This window comes from Apodemus sylvaticus, chromosome 10, assembly GCF_947179515.1.
Source record: "Apodemus sylvaticus chromosome 10, mApoSyl1.1, whole genome shotgun sequence".
In the NCBI taxonomy this organism is placed as follows: Eukaryota; Metazoa; Chordata; class Mammalia; order Rodentia; family Muridae; genus Apodemus; species Apodemus sylvaticus.
The window spans coordinates 17,394,213-17,420,577 of record NC_067481.1 but is presented as its reverse complement, the minus strand read 5'-3'; positions in this window follow the sequence as shown (position 1 = coordinate 17,420,577).

Genomic DNA, 26,365 nt, shown 5'->3' with positions numbered 1-26,365 from the left:
TTGTACTTTAGAGGCTTTATCATTAGCTGTGGCCCAGTCTATCTCATTTTGCTACTGTTTAAGGATAAGGTTAGTTCACGGTCAGCTCTCAGTTCTCCCGTGCTATCTCTCCACTCTGGTTTCCCATGCTCTGTCCTCTACTTGTTTATATTTTGTCAGTAGCTGCCTTGCAAGCTTAAACCTTCTTCTATGTGATTTTCTTCTACCTGTAGGTTAGGAGGGAAGAAAATCATCACCCAGCCACTGTTGGCGGCATTAGAAGTGCATCTGATTGGAATCCCTGGTGGTGTCCATCTCTGTTCCTCTCTCCTGTGTCTAGCTAATATGTCAAAGCCTCAACATCTCCAGTTTTCCATCTCTGTCTTAGCTTGGATCCTATCCTACACCACCAGAACCAACATGTGCCAGGTTGTAAGCCCAGCCATTTTATAGCTAACCAAATCCCTTTCTCCCTGTTTTTCCTGTACTCAGGAAGTTAAAGCTTCTGCCATCTGACCCCTTTACCCGTGCTCCAGATCTTAAGATCTCCCACCTAGACTCTGACCTGGCTCCTTTCCCTCAGTTTGAGTATTTGCCATTTTCTATTCCACCCACCTCTAACACTGAGTATCTGTACACACCCATGTCTCCTCTCTTCTCAGAACGCTTTCTTGACCCTTCATCACCCCTTAGTTATCATCTATCGAACTCCTTTAAGCTAAATTGGTTAACAATAAAAGGTATAGGAAATTCCAGTAGATATGGGAAACACAATGACTGACAAGTGCATCCCCACACAAGGCTCAGGGAACATCGTGGAGAGGAGGCAGGGGGAATGTGAGAGCCAGACACCACACCGGGAAGAAGTGCTGCTAAGTGCTGTCATCCGGACACGACATGCTCATCACAATCATGGCCACACAGCAGCTGCAGTTACTTGCACAGGGTCAAGCCAGCCAGACTTAGGACATAGGTAGGGGATGTTCTCTTCAGGCCCCACCTCTTACTAAACAGCTATTTGCAAGGAGAATCATTCTTTTTGAGTGTGTGGCAACTGGTAGGTTTCTCACACGCCAGCGAATGGCTCCATACCTGTACTGTAGACAAATAGGCAGCAGTAACTAGACTTAGTGGGCTGTGTTAAAGAAAATCTGAAGCTGGGGGGGCCTGTTAAGGGGGAGATGGAGGGGGAGAAATGGGGGGGATAGGATCATATTTCAATGTATATATATATATGTGTGTGTGTGTGTGTGTATGAAAGACTTAAGAATAAAGAACCATTTTCTTTAAAAGATGGCTGAAGAGAATCGCATCCCCTTGTCTAAACACAACAGAAAGGCTGCATCCTGCATGGCTTGGCACTCTGACCTGACTAGGATCTGTGAGGGAATAAAAGGATAGACACACAGACGCACAGACAGACAGACACACACACACACACACACATACACACACACACAGCTGCCAGGTGGGCTGTTGTGCACTCTGATGTAGTAGCACCGACTGTGCAACAATCCCATACTGCATGTTGATTATATGCACACAGCACAGCTAGTCTTGGTAGGAGGTCTCTGGAGGCAGGCAATCAGGCTATAAACACCAGGAGGGGAAAGCTGCAGTTGCTGGTATTTGTACACACTGGTCAATTATTTGTAAATGTTCATGCTTGCACACTCTGTCAACATTTGCACTCAGACCAGAGGAAGGTTTTTCTATCCTTCTGAGCCTCACCTAGGGAAGGTTTTGCCACTTGCTGGATCTGAGGCATTAGTCCCTGACATGGTGGATCCTATGTCAATGATACACATTCACTTGAGATGCTATTTCCTCTTTACACGCTCACTCAAAGTTTCTCTGGATCTTCACAACAAACCATCTTTTTTTTTTCTTAAATAAAGTACTGAGCTCAACTAGTGTAATAAATGTCTAGAAAACTCCACTTTCCATAGCAGAAGCACCCAGTTGTGACTGCACTGTTTTTCAGGAGCGTGTATGCGTGTGCTACTCATACTTCTTTATGGCGTGGTATATTCATTTACACTTTGGATTTTCTCAATAGCCCTGACATAGCATTCCAATCCTATCTATCTAACAGAGGAAAGCTGGAAGTTCAGAGAGAGAGAGAGAGAGAGAAAGAGAGAGAGAGAGAGAGAGAGAGAGAGAGAGAGAGAGAATCTTCTATACCCTGTCCCCACCTGACTCTGCCCCCAGGAGCAAGCAGCTCATTTCCTGTCTCCTTGCTGGTGTCCAGCTAAACTGGAGTCTGGATGCCATTAAGTAGAGGATTCATGAGTCGGTCAAGATGTACACTTCAGAAAGGGGCCAAGGGTAAGTGGAGGAAGAGCTGGGCAGCACAGAGAAAAGAGTGAATGGTCTGTGCTGTATCTAGTACAGAATAAGTCATTATGTGACTTCTGGATTCTCTGTTCTCCCTTTGGACTCAGGGGTAATTATACGACCACACTACTTGGAAGTGTGGTCATGGATGTGAGTGTTGGTTTTGGGAAGAATATTTAAGATTCAGTGCACAATTTATTATGCTCCTCTTCCCACTTTTGCCAGGACAACCAGGGCAACAGTTATGGCTGTCCAACTCGCTGGGTCTTAGTACAGACTAGCTGGTGTGAGCACTGAATCAACACTAAATGGAGCAGGTGTGAGGCATGACCCTTGCTTCATGCTGGGACTGTTTGTTCTGCAGAAAGTCCATCTTGGCCCATATAGATAAAATGGCAAGCAGACAAGAGAGACATCTCTCAAAGAGCTCATGAATAAAGAAAAAAAACCTCCAACCTACAGATTGTCCTGCCTGCAGAGTATGCTGGAACCAGAGCCTAATAGAATTCATGACCCAGGGGCTGTCCCTGGCTCTCCTGCCCACTTGTGTGACCCTTCTCCTACTGCGTTGCCTTGTCCAGCTTTGATGTGAGGGTATGTGCCTGGTCTCACTGCAGTTTGTTATGCTGTGTTTGGTTGATGTCCTGGGAGTCCTGCTCTTCTCTGAGGGGAGGAAGAGTGCATCTGGGGGAGAGGGGAGGTATGCAGCAGGGAGCTGGAGATGGGGGACAGGAAACTGTAGTTGGGATGTAATATATGAAAGAAGAATAAAAATGTGGATAAAGAAAAACTGTGAAAAATTAAAAGAGGGCTGAGAAATAAGGTCAGTTCACAGAGTGCTCGCTGTGCAAAGATGGGAGCTTAAGTCTGATTCCCTAGCACTCAGAAAGAAAAAGGAAGGAAGAAAGCAAGGAAGGAAGTCAGAGTGGTAGCATACGCTTGTAATCTCAGTGCTGGGAGACTGGCAGATTGAGAGAGAAGAAAAGAGAAGAGAAGAGAAGAGAAGAGAAGAGAAGAGAAGAGAAGAGAAGAGAAGAGAAGAGAAGAGAAGAGAAGAGAGAGAAGAGAGAGAATGAGAATATAAATCTTTGAGAGAATGAGAATATCAAGTCCCGAGGAAGACAAGAACAAATCCACAGATACTAGTTAAGCCTCACAGCAGCTCTACCATATGCTATTATTACTGCTCCACTTCCCCTACAAAAAAGCCAGACTCCAGCCTGGAAGCCCCAAAGCAAGTAATGACAGAAGCAGGTCCCACAAGTCTATCCAGAGCACATCCTTTTCCAAAACCTCCATTTTCACTTTGCAAAATCCCCGCAAAACAGCTCTCATTTCCCCATTTTACAGATAGGGAAACTGATGTTCACCGATGTCCAATGCGTTGCCCAAGCATATGAATGTAATCAGGGCTCAAGTTTGAGTTTGGTTCTTGCTGACTTTAAATCCTTGACACGTTCTCGTACGTCTCTGCGACTAGGCTTACACAGTTCTGTTATTAAAGCTTACCTTGGACGCTGCAGCCACTGGGGCTTCTTCCCTGCTGCCCTTGATCATGCCAGGTCCGGCTGGTCTCGGCCTCCATGCGCACCATTCACTCAGCTTGCCTTTTCTTTCTCCAGGCAGAAAACAGTCCTTACATTTCATGCACCTTTGGGTGTCAGTCCTGTCTTGTGAGGCCTTCCCCGAGTCTGGTGTCCTGGGTTCTCACTGCTTCATTTTCTTCACAGTATGTGCCTGCTTAGAGCATAAATAACCAGCATACTCCTAGGCTCTGTGTTCGCTAGAAGTGAAAATTCCCAGGAATGGATTCTTTATTTCTTCTTTTTTATCTTGGTTACTCACTATATATTTGTTGAATGACTGGATGGGTAGATGGATGGATGGATGGATGGATGGATGGATGATGGATGGATGGATGAATAAATGGATGGATGGATGAATGGATAAATGGATGGATGGATGGATGGATGGATGAAGAGATGGATCAGAATATCTGTAAGAAGCTATTCCAAATGTCCTAAGAATAATACACAGTGAGCACCTAGGAACACACACACACACACACACACACACACACACACACACGCACACGCACACGCACACGCACACGCACACGCACACACACACGCACACGCACACACACACATCACTGCAAGGCCTGGCCTGTTATGAAGCAACCTAAAGTGGATGCTAGGCATTAATGTCTGAAGCATCATGTAGGGTGGTGGTCCTCAGCTCTCCTAATGCCGTGACCCTTTAATACAGTTCTTCATGTTGTGGTGACCCCCAACCATAAACTTATTTTTGTTGCTACGCCATTACATAACTGTTTGCTACTGTTATGAATCATGATGTAAATGTTTTCCAATGGTCTTAGGCAACTCCCTGAAGGGGTCTCAACCCAAGGGTTTAGAACTATGGAGATGTAGTGATCTGTTCATATGCCTCTAACCACACAGCCCGATTCCTTTCCATTTGTGTCTTAGTATTTGCTCAGTGCATCAGAAGTACTTCTCCCCTGTTCTGTCTCCCAAAAAGTGAGTCCAGAGCAGACCACTCTCCACCAAATGTATTCCTATCTTTAACTCTGGGAGAAACATGTTGTAACCCTCCCCCACTTCATAGCTCATGTAGAGGAGGAAATCTTGTCTCAGAGAAACTAAAAGAGTCACCTAGCCTCGCATACCCAATAAGTGCCCGGGCCTAGATTCAAAATAAGAGAGGAACGGTGTTAAGGGTTGAAGTATATCCTCACCAAAATGAGATGTTGAAGTCTTGCCTCCTTGGTACCTCAGAATGTGACCATATTTGGAAATAGTATAATTTCAGATGTATGTAATAAAAACAAGGTCACAGTGGATTAGGGCTAGGCTGCCTGTGGCATGTTGTTCTATCAGTCGTAGGACACTAACATGAATGGCAGAACCATCTTCCCTCTGTATCATATGGTATTTCACACTTCAGACAGGGACAGCTTCTGTGACATCAGCGAATCAAACTGTGTGTACAAAGGGTCTGGAGGGTTCACCTTGTCGGAAATCTCTAAAATAGAGTCAGCAAGTCTTCAAGTTGTTTTACTCACACCATAACACAGGGACATGACGAAGCAAGTCCCTCAGTTGATAAAGTGCCAGTTAGATCTCCAGGAAGAAGCAGCCATGGAAAATGTGGTGCTCTGCTGAGTGCCTCCCCATCTTGTAGTTTTACTTCTCATTGCCCAGCCCCCTAAACAGGCTGCTGTGCAGAGACCTTGCTTCCCAGCCGCTGCCTCGCTCTTCTGTTGGTTTCCTGCTCGCTCCCCAGCCTCTGTCCTAAGCAACCACTGTTGATTTGCTTGCTTTCAACTCACCTGGCTTTGACTTACATCTGGCAGGATAGAACCAGAGAACCAAATCCCACACCTACCCCTCAAATCTGCATAATGTCACAACTCTCCTGGGTGCTGCTGTTGAGGCAGGATCTGTGTGGCCACAGAAGGCTAGAAAGGACCAGCAGAGTAGATATGCAGTTGTGCATCCCAGGGCAATGACCTTTCCTCCTTGAATAGCTGCTCTAAAGCCTTTAGCCCCTGGGAAACAAGTATTTTTCTATTTTCTTTCTTCTGCTCTGAATCTCTGGTGTTCTGATTTTTAGAAGTGAAAACAATATTTTGATCTAAGCCATGCGGCCTTTTCCCCCTTACACTGATGCTGTAGAAAATTCACAGGGGCAGTAGCAGCAGGGTGGGTGGGTCCACAGGGCCTATGTGTCTATGCTGTGTGTGGTTCTGTAACTATGGCAACCGTGCGTAATACCACTTGCACAGCATTATAACATGGCCCTAGAATTGCCCCAGGCTCCTCAACTATTCCTCTTCATACAATCTCTATGCTGCTGTTTCCTAGATACCAAAGCTCTGTTATCTATCTATCTATCTATCTATCTATCTATCTATCTATCTATGTAGCTATGCATGTATCTATGTATCTATGTATCTATGCATGTATGTATGTATGTATGTATCTATCTATCTATGTATCTATGTATGTATGTATGTATGTATGTATGTATGTATGTATCTATCTATCTATCTATCTATCTATCTATCTTTATGTCATGCCTAAGCATTGTTTCTGTTTGTTCTATTTTGCTGATACCACACCTTGGCATCTGGTTGAAAAATTAGACAGCAGAACCCATTTCTTCCTGATACTGTTAATTGTTAACTATTATCTAAGCTCAAACACGCTGAGTTAGACTCTTAAGACTGCAGTCTGATGGGCACTTGAGGCTTCCTCTGGTTCTGAAGGTTGTTTGTGCTGGTTTCTCCTAGAGCCTGTTAGCTCTATCAGTCGGCTGCCTGCTACTGAAAAACCTGTCTCTCTTCTTTTTGCCAGTTCTAACAAATTCCTGACAAGAGTAGATTTGCAGCCATGTGTGTGGATATATCCTATGAAACTCGTGTACATGTAATTTATGCATCTGTACTCCATAAAAGAAAGTGGCATTGTGTTAATTCTGAGAATATAAACACAACTGGTTTCTTTCATTTATTGTTAAAAATAACCCCCAAATCCTCAGAGATGCTTCTGCTGTAATTAAATTTAAATTTTTAGAAAGTACACTAGGTTCATTTTTTAGTTTCCTTATGTTTGGTCATTAATTGCAAAATCACAAACAGCTGAGATTTAAAGCTCTTAACCTTCCTAGGCCCAAATAGAAGCAATATGTCAACACTCATAAGTTATGAGCAACCTCCCAAAGGGACTATAATACAGACTACACTTATAATTGAAATAACTTTGGAGAGGATTCTGGGAAGATGACAGCATCCACAGCATAGTTTTTCATCCTCTCTAAATCCTTATGTAAAAGAAGAGAAAAATAACTGCAGAGGGGAACTAAAAGCCCATTAGCAACATTGGTAACAAATGTGTCTTCATCTGTTTTCTGTGGCTGTCACTGATTACCACAGGCTGGGAATTATAAAAGAATAGAATAATATTTAGCTTATGGTTCTGGTGGCCAGAATGTTCAAGAACGTGGCACCAGGTGAGTGAGGGCTTTCTAGATGAATCCTAGTATGTTAGAGGGGATCGCATGGTGACATGGGAAGTAAGCCAAATCAGGTATCTTCCTTATAATGCCACTAATCATGAGGAACCTGCCCTTCCGACTTTATTTATACCTAATTGCCTCCCAAAGTCCCTAATTCCAATTTTTATTAACATAAGATGCCGAAGATTAATTTTACAACATATATGAATTCCAGTAATCACATCCAAATCATAGCACTAGGAAACAAGATGTCTCCACAAATACTATAATACAAGTGGGCAGAGATAAAGAACTAACAGCCACACAACCTGCACTATGTCATTGTCCGGGGAAAGATAAGGAAGATGCATTGAGTGGCCCTGAAAACCTCAAAATAGCCAAAACAGCCAAAGAGAGCAGGCTAACCCAAAAACAACAGCAGAAACAGGGGTTTGGCCAATCACAGCAGCAAGCCTGTTGGGGAAAGGGCTAAGAGGCTAGAACTGCTGAGCTGCCTTGAACTTTTATAACCAATTTGCCAGGACCTTGGAGAACATAGCCTCAGACTGAAGACAAAGCGACTTGGAGGGAAATAAGGACTAAATAGGACCTGCTCAGCAGACGAAGGAAAGAAAAGCTGCAGAGCAAACAGGTGACACATCCTGAAGCAAACAACTTCATTCTTAACATTCCCCAAAACCAACAGAGAGAGAGACCTAGGAAGAACTGAATTTTCTGACTGGCATACTACTTTGATACATAAGTTTGAGAAAAGTAATTCCACATTAAAAGGTAAAATACAAATATCAAGGTCATATAATTTTTACTTTTGAAAAAAATGAAGAACAAAGAACTGAATAACATCCCCACAGGCAGTAAGATCATTTCAGAAAAAGGACTCATAGAACAGATTAAAACTGTGGCCTATTATTTTCAATGAGATAAAAGACATTAAGAAAATAATATGTAATATGAAATAACAGAATAAGAATAAGAGACTCAGAAACAAAGAGACAGAACTCAGGAAATGATTAGAAATAAAGCCAAAATAAATTAAGAAATGACTAAGCCAGGAAGAAAATAAGAGCAAATAAGTTCAACAGTCATACCCGAAGAAGAGAATTAGGCAAAAAAAGAAAAATATTTTAAATGTTCATAAATTCAAAAAGACACAGAGATCTCAGAGAGTGGTAGACACTAACAAAAAAGGTCCTGAATACAGAGAACAGGTTTGACTAGGAAGTATCAATATAAATTCATGAGGGATTTTTATCTTATTGATAAAATTGATGCCTGTGTGCATTTCCCCTTTCTGTGTAGTGCAAATGTTGTCTATTCTATATACTGAAAACTACAAGCAAACATTGAAAATAATGCACAAGCCAGCAGCAGTAAACATCCCTGAGACCCACAAGATGATTTCTATCTACCATTTCCCATTAAAAGATAGCAGGGTATCCTGGAAAAGTGGCTGGGGAAGGACCCATACAGAGTGCACCTGTTGTCAAAACTAGATAGCAGGGACCACATCAACATCTACCAGCATTGTATCAGAAGTGTGGTGGGGTCAAGTCAAGGAAGATGCATGTGTGCACACAAGTTTGCCCATGAAAGGTACTGCTAGGTAACCAAGTGAAAGAGATAAGAGTGTCTCCTTATAATGTTTCCCACTGAAAAAAGCAAAGAAACGACAGAATATTGGCATCTCGCAATTACAAAGAATGAAGGGATACATTAAGCATCAACAGCTGCTGATGAGGTCATTGTCAGTAGCTTTGTTATTTTTTTTCTTTCGTTGTGACAACAAACAAAAACAGCATGCCCAAGGCACTTTATAAAATAAATCATATAATTGGGCTTACAGTTTCAGAGGGTTAGAAGACACCATGGTGGAGCAAAGGCATGGCAGCAGGACTGTCTGAGAGCTCACAGCTTGAGATCTGCAAGGAGGAGGCATAGAGAGAAAACTGGGCGTGTCTTAAGTCTTTGGAACCTCAACATCTGCCCAGTGGCACACCTCCTCCAACAAGGCCACACCTCCTAATCTTTCCCAAAAAGTTCCTCCAACTGGAAACAAGTATTCTCATTCAAAGCCCCCACCACACTCCACACCCTGGCCCCAATGACTTGTCACATATCATAATCCAAAACGCATTTATTTTGACTTCAAAAGTCAACATAGTCTTTCAGTCTCAACACTGTTTAAAAGTCCAAAGGTTAAAATCTCAAGGCAATCTTCTAATTGCAATCCCCACCTTGTAAAATCAAAAAGTAAATTACATACTTCCAACTTACAAAGTTTCCCCTATTCCTGCAAAGAACAGCATGGTCAGGCTTTCCCCATAAATACCCTACTCCTGGAACAAAAGTCTATCCTAGTTACTTTTCTACAAACATGAGAGCCTAGCAGGGGATGAGGGTCATTATCATTTAAGCCACCACAGTAAGAAAGGAGGTATGCTAAAGAGACAAGATGGGAACATTTGTGATGATCCCTTCAGCTACCAGACTATTGAAACAATGGCCCACCCCTAATTAAAACAGGAGTCTCACACTGGAGGAAGAAAAAGACTGAAGTCTTGGTGCCAGACAGAGGAAGAACTTGCCTCACAGGAAGAGATTTCCTGTGATTCTAGCTAATCAGGTCACCTTCGAGACAGACCCAATCTGAGATGATGAGTCAAAGATGGGAGGTGTCCCACTTTGACCAGGACTGCTTAATTATGCGTACTCCTGGCTCTCTACTACAACTTGAACCTCGTGCCAGTACTCCAATGACAGACTTGGGGAGGGCATGTCAATCAACCCCTTTGTTGCTCTTCCCAATGTGTCCATATTTTATATAATTGTGTACACACACACACACACACACACGGAAGATTTTTTTGAGAAGACAAAAAACCTGAAAGTCAAGCTTTTCATTATTTTTCTTCATCTTTTCAAAATTTATAAACAAACCCTTTTTATTGTAAAGTTCCAAATTTTCACAAACATATTTGTTACTGTTATTATTACAGTGGAGACATAGGGCAGTTCTGTTCTCAGCCCCAATTCCCTTAATCTCTTTTATGGTTGGCTCCCCATCACATCCCAGCCCTGGTACCCCATGCATAATGTCAATTCATGTTCCTGTTCTTTTTATTTTTTAAAAATATCATGTAAATCAAACCACACAGAGTGTGGTGTCCTTCACGTAGGATCATGCTTTATGAGTAACCCACACTTTTGTTTTAATTGCTGGATAGTATTCCTTATACAGATTCACCTTAGTTAGCTGTTTGTCCCTTTACCAGAAAGACATGTGGGTTGTTTCTGGGGTTTGTTTTGTTGTTTTTGTTTGTTTTTAAATAGTTTCCATAAAAACACATAAAAAGGGTCTAAGTTTTTATGTGAAACTAAGACTTTGTTTCTCATTAATAAATACCTAGAAAAGACACCATTGGCACAAAGGCCAACACAACAGGATGCTTAACTTTGTAAAACTGTAATCATGTTTGGAGATTCTGGACCCTTTTCATGCCAACAGGCACGTGAGTTCTGGTAGTGTCTCTCTAAGTGCTCAGTCATGTGGTTTCTGAAGTTATTCTGATAGATGTGTTTCTGGTAAAGGAACAAGCAACTTAGGTGGGTCCGTACAACAGAGCTAAGATATGATCCTCTACAGAAGAGATAATGACTTTTTGGCAGTGAGACAGGCTTCAGGCTCATCATCTAAGTGAAGCTGGGTGTGCCCTTACTTTCAAGGCCCAAGCTTATGTCCCTGCTGAGGTCCTTTCTCCCTGACGGGCCCTGAACAAATCCTGTCTCCCCAGGTCTGTGGGACCACTGCCAGCTCTGCTCAGGTTCTTTGTAGCTGCTGTCTGTGCCTATCTGCACATGCACAGTTTGGGAGCTGTCAGATTCTTAGGGACATTTGCAATCATAAAATCAGGCTTGCTTTTCTCCTCGTCTTAAAGATTTTATGATCCTGAAGTTCTGACTGTCTCAATTGCTCCCGGATGTCTTGAAAAAGCCTGATGGGTTTGTTTTAATCAGATTTTTATAGCCGCTCTCAACAAAGGATTCATAACCAGAAGTGGAAGGAATGCTATGAATTTAGAAATAGTAAAAAGCCTAGTCCTCTTAGTTAATTTTAAAAGTTCTATTTTCTTATATGTTGACAACTGGTTCTAAAATTCAGGTGGAAAGACTAAAGGAACTAGTTTTGAAACAAAAACCAGGACAGTTCCTACTTCTTATTCTCAATATTTAATGGAATGCTCTTGTGTTTAAGTCAGTGAGGTACTGGAGAAAGGGTAGACACCGAGCTCATTTGAACAAATAAAGAGGCCAAAAATAGCTCCATACACCCAAGGTAGGAGCCATACCTGAAACACCAGTCAGGAAGAGTTCCCAGACTAACAGAAGGCATTAAGCCACACATTCAAGCTCTGAACAGGGAAAACACAAAGAAATTGATGTGTAGTTAGACCATTGGAAACTACATGCAAATACATCGGTGGAGGTTGTTGTTGTTCAAAGCAGGGTTTCATGTAGTCCAACCTGATCTCAAACTCACTAGACAGCCAAGGATGACCTTGAACTTCTGATTCTCTGTCCCCCCTCTCCCAGCCATGTACAAGAAGTGGAGCTAGTGACTGAACACAGGGCTTCATGCTAGATGAGCACTCTCCCAATCTGGCCTATGTCCTCAGCCATATAAGCAAACTTTCAAATGTTAAAATTATTCAGAGTTTTTTTTTTTTTAAAGACACACTGTTCTCAAATGATTAACAGTAATATTGGCAGCTAACTTTTTCAACAGATTCAATGAAACCCAGAAGATACTGGGATTGCATCTTTAAAGAGAGGGGAAAAAAAAAAGGCAAACTTAGAATTTTATATCCAGTGAAATAGAGGGGAATTCTATACTTTCATAAATTAAGGTAAAAAAATTTTTGGCTTAATTGACACTTTCATGAAAATAAAAACACAGAGTGTTCATCACTAGCAAACACATTCTAAAAGAAGAAATGGGTAAAGGAAATTATTAAGATGGATGTGAAAAGAATCTCAACCAGAAGATCAGAAATGCAGGAAATAATAAAAAAAAAAAACCAAGAAAAAGACCATCTCTCATAGAACTGGCGTGCACACCCATCACCACTCGAGAACAGCACACAGTTGGTCTCTGTGTCTCGCTTTCTTCTCTGCCCATTACCTGAGGCCACATTAACACCGTAATCCCTTCATTGGCCACGGCCTCATCTACATCTCATCCACCCCTTCAGTGCCACACTCTGGACATCAACACATTTTATCCTTTTTTGTTTGAATTTCACTTTATGTATCCTACTTTCTTGGAAATTTGACATACTTTTCAAAACTACTATAAGGGACCTACAGGCAGTAGTGGCGCATGTCTTTAATCTCAGCACTTGGGAGGCAGAGGCAGGCGGATTTCTGAGTTCGAGGTCAGCCTGGTCTACAAAGTGAGTTCCAGGACAGCCAGGGCTACACAGAGAAACCCTGTCTCGAAAAAGCCAAAAAAAAAAAAAAAAAAAAAAAAAAAAAAGTGACCTATGTACTATATTCCTAACAAACATCTATTGAATTATTAAATTTGATAAAGAATATTTTGGTAATTAACAGTTGTAGTTTATATATATATATATATATATATATATACATATATATATATAGTTTATATATATATATGTATATATATATAAAACCCCCAGGGGCTGAGGGCTGCATTAGATTCCTAGTGCCCATGCTAGTGGTCCATAACTGCCTGTGAGTCCAACTACAGGGGATCGGAGCTTCTGTAAGCTCCTACACATGCATGCACATACCCATCCCTCTACTTGCATACATCGAATCCAGGTGATTTTTAAATTAATTTTTATCCTGAGATTTCATAAGGACAACTAAAACAGACAAGAAAAAGCTTTAACTTTTTCTTGGGAGAAAGACCCACACAGGACAGGTTGGATGCTCACATCTTTAACCTTTTGAAATTCATCTAATGCTTGTTTAGTAACATTGTATCATTGTCAAAAGTATTAAGGCTGGTTGAAATATATCCACAGGTGTGGCATTTATGCCATTCTAATGTAAGTCACTGTATTAGTCCTGGATCTAAAGAAATAAAAGGCAGGGACCTCAAGATCTCCAGAGAATGGGAATCTAATTGGAGCCTAAGACATATACGCATAAAACAACCTGAGGAAAGAATACAAAGGAATAGTTTAGCTGCAAGAAAATATGCTATAGTATGGACTAAAGCTGTAACTGATAAGAAATCTTTTTAGACAATCACACTTGGGATGTGGGGACTTCTCCCTGTCATCTTAGTGGCAGTGCATTTTTTAGATCTAGTCTTATTATATAACCCTGGATGGCCATGTCAGCCTCCCACGTGCTGGGATTTCAGGTGTGCACACACGATGAGGTGTCATGGTCATCAGAAAAGAGGCAAATCCTGGGTTTGAAGGCAAGAAGGGAGTATGGAGAAGAGAAAGGTATGGGTATTTTTTGATTTTGTTTTTCCTAACCAGAAAGGAGTGCCCAGAAGACTCAGAGGCAAGATCATATGTTATGTTTTGGCAACTACAATAAGACAGGCTTGAGGAATCAAGAAAATATAGGAGGCTACAGAGACTGTTGATAGAAGACATAAAATAGGTTTGTTTTTGAAATAATTTGGAATTCTCTTTCCCTTTTCAGTAGAAATAACCTTTACTGTCAATGGTCCAGTCAGACCTCTTAGCTGATATAATGATGATCCCAGCTTCCTAGGCTATTATTTGCAATAATTTCTGCCTTATGAGTGTAATGGGAAAAACACATTGCAAAGTGAATTACTTTTGAAATGTATTGCATGCTGACATTTGGGAAATTAGGTCCTGAATACAATGTGTCTTGATTATTCGATGTGCATTCCCACCATGAAAAAAAAATTAATTCAGTGCAACGATTCCAAGAAGAAATATCTGCATGCTACATTAAAGCCCTGTTCCTTAGCAAGAGTCTGCCCCCAACTTTAGGTCACCATTCAGACAAATAACAATTGGCAGGAACGATTATTCCCTGCCTAAGTAATCTACAAGGGACTGAAGAGTCCAGAAATGCCCTCATTCAAACATATTAGCCCATCTGTGCATCCGTTCTGTTGCATCTCTTCTTGTGCACCAACTGCTCACGTGCCAGCAATGGCCCTGCTCATCTGGCGTCCATTCATTTGCTGGAAAAAGCACAACCAAACTCTCACATGAAGAACAAATCACTCTTCGCTTCACCATTGCCACTCAGCAAATTCCTCTGGCACTCTTGGCTCATCTTGTTATGAATAAGCATGTGCTTTGGCCCTCCCTCTTCTGTGTAAGCTTTTCTGCTGCGGGGCTGCTGGACGGAGCACCAGTAATTTCAGAAATCCTGACTACAGAAGCCCAGGTCGGGGATGAGTCTGAGGAAAGGGCTTTTGAAATAGCATAAACGCTTCCCTTCTCGGGCAAAGTTCCCTTGTGTACCGTGCATGTCTAATCAGCATGTGAGATAGAGCACTGTTGTGAGAGGAAGAGAAGATGAGCAGAGAGGGAATAGGATCTCATATGAAGACTAGACAGGAAGTCTGGAAATTAACAGAGAGTGCTGAACAAGAATAAGGAACTAAAGCAACAGTGAAGGGCCACTGATTGCCATGTACAAAAGACCAGGTTGGCCAGGCTGTGGTGGCAAATGCCTTTAATGCCAGCTCTAGGGAGGTGGAAGCAAACGGGTCTCTGTGAGTTCGAGGCTGCCTGGCCTACTGAGTTTCAGGACAGCCAGGGCTACAACAAAAAACTCTGTCTTGCAAAACAAACAAACAAATAAAAAACCATCAAAACAAAACAATAAAAGACCTGGTTGTTGCTTTTTACCATTAAACCATTAACCATGCTCCCTCTTCCTTTGAGACCATGGCTTGTTATGCAGCCATGAGCTCATGATCCTCCCACTTCAGTGCGTACATTGTAAGTATATGCCAACATGCCCAGTCCATAACAATGTATTTTATGTGTGTGAGCGTTCATATGTGTACACATGCATGGGAGCTAGAAGTCACAGCCAGGTGTCTTCCCAGACACTCTGGGCTGTACTTTGTTGTAGGATCTCTCACTGCATCTGGAGCTTATAAGTTTAACAAGAAGAACTGGCCAGCAAGATCCCCTCCCTCGAGCTGGGATTATAGAGCTACACCACCAATGCCTGCTTTCTACTCGGGTGCTGGATATCCAAGTTCAGGCCCTAATGCCTGTGTGGCAAACACTTTACTGACTGAGTTCTCTCTCTAGCCCCGTAATCATGTCTTTGCATAAAATATGATCCACACCATGAATCTGTATCTTAGAGGTAGAGGAACCTCAGTTTGAATCCTGGCTGTACTGTTAATTAGATGAATGATCTTTTTTTTTATATTATTTAACCTCTCTAAGCTTCTGTTTCCTTATAAGGTGGGAAACTGAATACTATTTGCCACAATAGGATTAGTGTGAGATAAAAAGATAATACCTGGAAAAAGCTTAGTGTGCTACGGAGCACATGGCACACACAAAACACAAGCTTGCTGTGTTATTTTTGAAAATTTTAACTTCTTTAGAGTAGATTGATTTAAATTCACTAATTAAGTGAATCTCATACTCCCTTTTAGGATAGTAAGTTATCATCTGTCTGATTTTTCTGATACATTTGTTTTCACTGAGTTGGATTAAGTAAAATTGTAACTGTGTATATAAATGTATCTCTGATTGTTTCTCTAGAGAAATGGTTCTCAATGGGGTGAGTCTTGACCCCATTGAGGGTTGAACGACCTTATCATAGGGGTTGCCTAAGCCTATCTGAAATAATGATTATAATTCATAACTGTAGCAAAATTATAGTTATGAAGTTACAATGACATAATTTCATGATTTGGAAGTCACTACAACATGAGGAACTGTATTAAAGGGTCAAAAGATTAGGAAGATCGAGAACTATTGACCTAGAGGATCAGACATATGTTTATTTTTTGAGACAGCATCAAACTATGTAGTTCAGGCTAGCCTTGAAATCACAATCGTCTTGCCTCAGCTTCCCAAACACTAGAACTAAAAGTATGTGCTACCAAAGCCTGCTCAGGCAGGTGTTTAATAAATAGTTCTTATGAGCTGGATATGGTACACATCTGTAATGCTAGCACTTGAGAGATTGAGGCAGAAGAAAGAGGGATGGACGACATGAGACCTTGTCTCACCAAAAATGTTAATGTAGTTCACGGTTTCCTGGAAACATATTAGATTAATATTCCTAATTGTTGAATTCTGGGTAAAATGTAGACACACACATACACTCAGACACAGACACACACACACACACACACACACACACACAATCCTAGGTTCTCATAGCAAAGGTGGCATCTTAGAAATCAAGAGGCTCTAGCAGAGTAGCAAAGAAAGAAATTAAGTAGCTCAGATCAAAGCTTCCTTGCTTACTGGGCACAAGTTCTGCATCATTTTCCAGGCACCTTATACTTAAACGTTGTCTAAAATGGGGTCATTATCTCAACCTGCACACTTCTTACTCTATATGTATTTTTTTCTCAGCTAATGGCATCACCGGCCACCTAGTGACCTGAGTCAGGGTCTGAGTCACCCAGACTCCTCCATGTCCTCAGTCTGCATCACCACTGCAGGCATAGTTTTACTTAGTCCATATTTCATGGACCTCTCTGTTGTTACTGCCATCACACTGGATCTTAGGCTTTTCATTTGAGGACCCACCATTTCTGCATCGGTCTTCTGCTCTCTCTGACTAGCTGTGCTGCCCTCCTGTCAGCCTTATTCATGGCTGCCAGGACCACGTGACATATAATCGGCAGGGTCAGTTCCTGGGTGAAAAGTCCTCAGTAGCTCTCTACTGCCTCTAGAATGAAGCCTAAGTTTCCAAGGCTAGCCCTCTTCATCCCAAAGCACACTTCTAAGCCAGCTCTGACAAAGTTCAATTAAAATGAAGGGTTTATGTGATTGTCTCATGTTTTAGGCCCCAGGCTCTCGAAAGGTAGAGACAAAATCCTATCATCTCTCCATCTCAGCATCCAGCAGTGACACGAGGGAGGGAGGGGCAAGCATGGTGAAATGGGGAGGCTTGGGAGGACAGGGGGAGAGAAGGGGCTTATGGGACTTTCGGGGAGTGGGGGGCTAGAAAAGGGGAAATCATTTGAAATGTAAATAAAAAATATATCGAATAAAAAAAAAAGAAATGGGGAGGCTGACATGATCAAGATAAGTTGTATACATTATAACATTGTCAACGAATAAAAAAAAGTAAGTTGAAAATGAAATGGTAATGTGAGTTGTGAATTCAATGGATCAGTATATGTTTAAAACAGTTTCTATAAAATATTAAAACAGAGGCTAGAAAGATGGCTTAAAGTTAATATATCTTTAGATTTATTTTATTTTATTTTACGTGTCCGAGTGTTTGCCTATGTGTACGTATGTGCACTGTGCATATCTGGCACTATGGAGGTTAGAGAAGGGTATTGGCTCCCCTGGAACTGGAGCTAGAGGTGGTTGTGAGCCATCATGTGGGTGCTGAGAACCAAACCTAGGTCCTTTGCAAGAACAAATGCTCTCAGCTGCTGAGTAATCTCTCTCACCTGATAAATAATTAAAATATACTTTAAAACTGTTTTTCTATTAAAAAAATGCAGGCATCACCGCTACATAAACACACTGCTTTTATTAACAAAGGGAAGCCCTTACTCTTTCTAGTCATTCTGCATTCTCCTCCCTTACTCTGCTTAGGCTAACTGGGTAGGGCCAATCTAATGACAAAGATTCCTAAACAAGAGGAATCCTTCTCAGCTGTGAACTCTGAAGGATCCTCAAAGAGATGCAGTATGAAAATGATTGAGATGTTTTGAATTATAGGGGGTTACATGCAAGGACCAGAGAGAGGCAGTTAGGATTAAGGGAGACCTCCCTGGCTGAAAGGAAACAAAAGACAAGGAGCAGAGCTTTGTGGAAAACTATATAGGACCAAATTATGCTAACAGCTGAATGCTGTTTCCTCCAGAAAAGAATGCAATGCTGACTTAGCCTGGCAAGATTTCCACTAAATTATAATCTGAAGTATGATAAATTTATATTGTTTAAGCCACTAATTTTGTCCCGACTTCTTGTAACAATGTTAGAAAATCAATGTAATAGAGACCTCTATAATTTGTTCTTTCACACAATAGTGCCTGTTGGAGATTGTTGTTACAATGTATCCCCACCTTTTTTTGAAAGGACTGGAGATCAAACTTGGAATGTGTATGTTAGACACATTCTCTGCCACTGAGTTATCACCAGCTCCTTAGCTGCAAGTAATTTAAGTAGCAATTATAGCAGAAGTAACCTTTGACTTAGTAGACAAGAATCTGAGGGTATGTTCCTGGACCACCTCTGGTCAGTTTCTTCTGATACTATGGCATATTTGCAAATGTATTTAACCCATAGTATAATACATTGGGGCCTTTACAAGGTGGTTAGTTTGTGAAGGCAAAGCTCTCATGATCGGGATGAATGGCCTTAGAAAGTTCTTCCCAGACTCACCCACTGTCCCCTGCGTGAGAAGTCAGGGAGAATATGCCATCACGAACCTGGAGGCTGACCCTCCTCATCTGAGCTATCATTTGGTACTGCCTTGATCTTGGACTCCCCAGCCTCTAGACCTGCGAGCAAGGAACTCAGGTTGTTTATAAGGCATTTACTTTATGGTATTTTATTACATCAGCTTGAAGGGACCAAGATAGTAGCTGTTAACAATAATGATAAATCATAACACAGGGACACTGACCCCAAACAACACAAGACCTAGGTTCTTTGAATTTGCAGGACCCGGATGAGCACATGCAATACGAGTTAGGAAGATGGAGCTATGAAGGATTCACTGTAGTCTTTCTTCTCTTGGAAAAGTCAGTATCATCAGTTTATGTAGTAACTGTTGGCTGAGTCTTTAGTTAAGTAGGATTAGTAGCTAGAGACACCAGCCATAGGTCAGAAAGGCAGCCCAGGGGCAGGCAAAATTTCAAAAGGAATGTGCGAAGAGTTTACTCCTGGAGATAAGTAAGTCAGTAATTAGGAGAAAAAGAGGGATCTGATGGGACAGGACAGATGCAAGCCAGTCCCAACTGAGTTGAGCAATCTTCTTCACATTCTTCAGCAAGGCTGGACGATCAAATACCAAGATACTCAACAATGTTATTTTCGAATACTAGCACTAAACAATCTTTTTCTTTTTTAAACAAAAAAGGGTGTCATTTACAATAGCATTAAAATAACAGAGCATATAAATATCCAATAAACACATGAAAATGTATTTTTCAGATTTTTGTTATTTTTTTAAAAATCATGTCTATGGGGTATTTGTGTTGGGAGTGCAGGTGCCTGCAGAGGCCAGAGGCATTACATGCCCTGAAGCTTGCATTACAGGTGCTTCGTAAGTCTCTTGATGTGGGTGCTGGGAATTGACCTTGTATCCTCCACCAGGAGCAGTACACATTCCTGACCACTGTGCCATCTCTTCAGCCCCAAAACTATGTTTACATTTTTCCATTATATTTAATTATTTACTTTGTGTGTGTGCACATATCTGTGTGTGCACACAAGCAATCATGGCAGTGGAACTTTTGGAACTTGTGGAAACATTTCTCTCCTTCCACCATATGTGTCCCAGGTATGAAACTCAGGTTGTCAAGCTTGGTACCAAGTGCCCTTACTTACTGAACTATCTCACTGGCCTAAATAGATTTCAATATCACCAGTCAATTTGGAAGATGCCATCCAAAACCAGAATGAAAAACCATTTCACATCCACTCGGACAGCTGTAATAAAAAGGACAAACGTGGGTTGGTGGCAGGTGGGCTGGAGAGAGAGCACAGCAGCTAAGAGTGCTCCCTGCTCTCCAGAGTCAATTCCAGGCACATTAAGTGGCTCACAACCACCTGTAACTCCAATACCAGGAAGGCTGACTCCTTCTGCCCTCCTTGCATGCATTCATATACACGCATGTACACGAACACACGCACACATACATACTCACACAAAAGACAAATGTCAGTATTGGTGAGGATGTGGAGAAACTGAAACTGACATAAATTGCTGGTGGGAACTTAAAAATGGCACAGTTGCTTTGAGAAACAGCTTGGTAGTTTATCAGAAACTGAAACACACCACAGTAGCACACAATCCATTGATTTGTATATATAACAAAAGAACTGAAAAATGTGTGCTCACACAGAACATGTGAACTAATGTTCACAGTGACACTGCTCATATTATTCCAAAGTGGAAACAAGCACAGACAAATAAAAATGTCTTCTAGAGTACTGGAACAAGGCAGGCATGCTGGTGCACATCTCTAGTCAAAACTTCTGGAGGTGGAGTCAGGGAGATGGAAAGTTCAAAGGTCAATCTAGACTACTGGAGACCCTGTCTTAAAACAAAACAAACTAACAAAGCACCTGAAAAGAAAACAAAATAGAATAAGGACACATACCACAGCAGGCATGGGCTTCAGTAACATTAAGCAATGGTAAACGTGGAGAGCAGAGAGGGTTGAGGAGAGGCAGGGAGTGGCTACTGAACGGGAGTGATGAAAGTATTCTAAAATATATCGTGACAATTGTGCCTCTGGAAATATGATCAAAATCACTGACTTTGAATAAGGAATTGGATCTTTGAATTAGAATTTAATAAAATATCATAGCAGAAAAGAGGATCAAAAAAGTCACTTTATTATAAAACCGGCTGCTTTTTATACATTAAAAAAATGGAGGTTTGGATGAAGAGAGGGATAAAAAAAAAACCAAAACCCAAACAAAACAAAACAAAAAAAATCCTACTGCTGGTTTTGTTTTTCTGCCTTGAACATGATCACACTTGGAGTGACCAGGTTGACATGATGGATTGCTTGAGGAAAGAAAAGACAGGGAACTTAAGCCAGATTCAAACAGGACTGGAATGGCCGTGGTCGAGGTGGTAGCGAAGAATCCACATCTTCAGGGTTAGCCGGACTCCAGCTCCGGCTGTACAGCTGCTCTTGGAAGCAGTTCTCCTGTCCTTCCTGGTCTTTCAGGGCCTTGAAAGCAGAACCGACATCTGCTGGCACAGTTTATCCCAGACCAGCCCCTGTCTCCTATGCCAGATTTAGCCTTTGGCAACTTTCTGTTGAGAGTCCCAGAGGACTTGTTTGACCTCCTTTTGGAAAGCTGCACGGGACTTCACTTCTGGACTGTGGCCCAGCGAGTGCTCAGTGGGCTGCCTAATTCTCTATTAAGTTAATGATAAAGTGTACCTGAGCACAGGCCGTGGCAAGGCCAAGTCCCTATATGTGTGGTTTGGACTAGGAATTTTCCAGTTACTTAAAGATAGTTCCCAACATTAAGTACTGTAATCAATTTTAAAAAGAACTCTTTGAAAAATGTATTTTCCTGCCTCTCCCTCCCTGACTTTGGCTCTTTTCTTTTGGTAATAAAAGTATTATATGACTATTGTGGAAAAGTTAGAAGCATCTCTAGAGTGGGCTCCTTGTTTAGCATGTTCTCTCAGACATGTCTGTATGTTTATGAGCACAGACACACACATACATGGTCTACCACAGCAGATACTTTATTTGTACAAGTACGTGTACATGTGTGTACATGCCATGCATGATGCAACAACACATAAACAGAGGTCAAAGGACAATTGCAGGAGTTGGATTTCTCCTGCCTTAAGGGTTCCAATGATGAGACTCAAGCTAATCAGGCCTCTTGGCAAGTGCCTTTCCCATCTCTTTGGTCCCGTAGCAGGTATTTCTATTTTTTTTTAAATAATAACATATATGGGATCACATTCTGTTTTTGGGGGGATAGTGTATTTCCTGTTCCATGTAACAACATATTTTGGAGATCCTTCCAGATTGGTATGTATAAATCAACTGTATTCCTTTTAATGTTTGTGCAACATTCTATAATACATACATACATATATATATATATATATATATATATATATATATAACCATTTCCTACTGATGCATGTGTCCTATATTTCCCTTTTTAAGATTTATTATATTTAATTATGTGTATGCATGTGTGCCTTTGTGTAGGTATACACATGTGAGTACATGCATGGGAAGCCCCGAAGAGGGTGGTGGATGCCCTGGAGCCAGAGCAGGTGGTGAGCTTCGCAGTGCTAGTGCGAGGAACAGTGCTGGGTCCTCAGCAAGAGCAGCCTACACGCTTAACTGCTGAGCCATTTCTCCAGCTATTTTAATTTTTGATTTTCAAGATTATTACAACACATTTTCATGCATAGTAGATACTTTTGTAGGCATATGAAAGCATTTTTAATATGTTAAGTAATGGTTCTCAGCCCATGGGTCGGGACCCCTTTGGAGTCACATATAGATATCCTGCATATCAGATGTTTACCTTATGATGCATAACAACAGCAAAATTAATTATGGAGTAGCAAGGAAATAATTTTATTACTGGGGGGGGTCATCACAATACAAGGAACTGTATTAAAGGGTCCTAGCATTAGGAAGGTTGAGAACCACTGTTTTTAAGAGATGAAACTGTTTTTATCCATCTGAAATTCAGTTTTTTGAACTTATTTTGAAATAATTCCAACATTACAAAGAGTCACAATAGCTTCTCCAACTTGATTCCTTGTATCACCTCACCACCTTTCCTTCCTTTCTTCTTTCTCTCTAGTCTACAGAATACAAAGTACACATCTTTTACTCTGAGCCACTGAGAATAAAGGGATACAAAGCCCTCCTGAACACTAGGTACTTCATTCAGTGTTTCCTTTCCTTCTCCCTCTCCCCCTCCCCCTTCCCTTCCCTTCCCTTTCCCTCTCCCTCTCCCTCCCTTTCCCTCTCTTTCTGTGACAGGGCTTCATTATGTAGCCCAGGAGTTTTCTATGTAGACCAGGCTGACCTTGAATTTATAGAGATCTGCCTCCCTCTATCCTCAGAGTACTGAGATTAAAGGTGTGCCACCATGCCTGGTTTTATTGTGCATATTCTAAAAGTAAGGGGATTATCTTATCCAAATTCTGCATAAGCATCAGAACCAGGAAAGAGATAACATCATAGAAATATATAAATATACTGGTCTGTCCTGTCCGGCATTCCCACACTCATTCGAGGCTTGCCATTCCTTGTTTATAATACAGTACTAAGAGAGAAGGGGGGTGGGTGAGGGGGAGGGGAAGGGGGAGAGAGGAGAGGGAGTGAGGAGACCTACTCTTGTCATCCTCGATCTGTTTCGCTTGCTCAGGACCCTTGTACATAATGAGTCTGTCTGCCATATTGGAACCCCCTGCAGCCCCAGCCCTGCCAGCTCCAGCTTGCTTGGCCCCAGATGTGCCAGTCCCAGCCTATGCTGTTCACTGCCGATTCTTCACACCTTGGCCTGTATCAATCACTGGGAAAGCCAGGTTAATTTACTTCTGGATAGAATGCTGTAGAAGATTTTTTTTTTAAATGAAGAATGAATTGCCCCAACACTCACTGTCAGCCATTTGAAATGCTTTCACTTGTATCTGCAAACAAGAATCCAATCTCTTTCATTAATTTATTTTTCTATTTGAGAGCCAACACCACACTTTACTGTGATCTAAAATACATTTTTATTTTGTTTTGCATTTTGAGACAGAATCTGGCTATGCAACCCAGGCTGGCCTCAAACTCAAATCCTTTTGCCTCAACCACCGATTAGAGACATACATCACTCTCTCTGGCTTGTAAAATGTTTTCCTGTCTGGTAGGAAGAGGCCTAGCATTATATGTTTTAAAAATTCATTTAGCTGTGTGTGTTAATGCACATCTGTTATCCCAGCTTTTGGGAGGCTGAATCAGGAAGATCTGTGAGGTGCTAAGTAGTGAAACCCTGCCAATACATAATAAATAAACAAATATCATAATCATCCTAAGAGTGTACACTTAACCAGATTGTTAAAGCTTTTGTCAACTTAACACAAAACTGCACATGCCTGGGAAAGGGCATCTCAACTGAGAAACTGCCCCCATCAGATTAGCCTGTGGGCATTTGTAGGACGTTTTTCTGATTAATGATTGTAATAAACCCAGCCCACTGTGGGTGGTGCCATCTTTGGGCAGTTGGGTCTGGATTGTATAAGAAAAGTAGCTGAGTAAGTCATTGGAAGCAAGCCAGTAAGTAGTGTTCCTCCTTGCCCTCTGTTTCAGTTCCTGCCTCTAGGTTCCTGTCTAGAGTTTCTGCCTTGTCTTCCCTTGATGATGGATGGACTGTAAGGTGTAAGCTGGATAAACCTTTCTTCTGCAAGTTGCTTTTAGTTAGTGGGGTTGTTTGAATAGGAATGGCCCCCTGCCCTATTGAGTGTTATTTGAATGCTTGGCACACAGGGAGTTACACTATTAGGAGGTGTGGCCTTCTTGGAGTAGGTGTGGGCATGTTGGAGGAAGTGTGTCACTATGGGGTGGGCTTTGAGCTCTCCTACATTCATGCTAAGCCCAGTGTGGAACATAGTCTCCTGCCACCTTCAGATCAAGATGTAGAACTCTCATCTCCCTGTTCAGCACCAAGCCAGGTTGTGTTTCTATGCTTCCCACCATGTTATAATAGACTAAACTTCTGAACTGTAAGCTGGCCCCAACTAAAAAAGTTGGTCCCAACTTTCCTTTATAGGAGTTGCCATGGTCATGGTGTCTCTTCACAGCAATAAAACCTTAACTAAGACAGTCAGTGTTTTATTACAGTAACAGAGAAACAAACCAGGGAACAGATAAATTTTAGAATTAGTGTGTCAACTTAATTAATATCCTATTGTAATTTTGATTGTAATTACATTATATCTGACAAATATTTGGCATATTTATAATACTGAATCTCCTATAAGGGGACATTATATACTGTTTCATTTTTTTGAGCTTTAAGAATGTCTTTTGGTAAATATCTTTCTTTGTGTGTGTATTGGACACATAGTTTGTTCCTAGGTTTAAAGTTTGTTTTTATAGGTATCACTAGTAGGATCTTTCCAACCTATTTTTTTGCACATAGTTGATATTACATTGCATAAATAATTCTTGAACTTACATCTTAACATAATTTTATAAAATACAAATAGCCTAATAAAGTATAATTATATAATTATTCATCAAACACTTATGTATAATGCTACTTTTTCATGTTGCTTAATAAATCATATTGCTTCTAATTTAAAAAATTCAGGATTCTAGCACAGTGTTTGTCTTTGTACATGTATCTTTGTTCCATTATTCTTTGTATACATCTTTGTTCTATATTATTCCTCAAAGTATATATGACATTTCTGTCTTATCCACAATACAGTCATCTTATAGATAACATGAAATGAAGACTGTTGAAACCATATTTGTTTTTTAAAATAGTTGAGGTCTTGCTATGTGGCCTTGGTAGCTTCATATTATTTGGCTCTAGTGATCTTCTTGGTTCAGACTTGAGAATAGTTGGGACTTAACTATGGACTCTGCCAACGGAATTAAAATTTTTAGCACTTTGCTTATTATTATAAACTGGTCTTTAATTCCTCCTATTACTTAGCAGCTTTTTGGACATGATTAGAGAATAATAAAAAGAAGATAAACATACTGCAGTGTCATAACACAGGCTGACACAACAAGGATCTTTAATGGGAAAAGAAACCATCAAGAATGACCAGGAAGGGCCACTGTCCCCTCCAAAGTCCAACTTCTGGCCTAGTGTGCCCACTTTGTGACCATCACTTATACACCTGATTTCTCTTCATTTACTGATGTGATATAAAATGGTTTTTATTATGAGCTTTATGGAATGATTTACAAAATACTGTATGCTGCCTAATTCATGGGAGTGTCTTTGAATGGAATACAATTCTTTTTTGATTGTTTATGGTCAATATAGGCATCAGTTTTCAAAATTTCTCCACCAAGGCCTTTTGATCACAAGTTGGTGTTTCTCCCTGCTTGCAAGCATCCAGCCTGCTCTCTGAC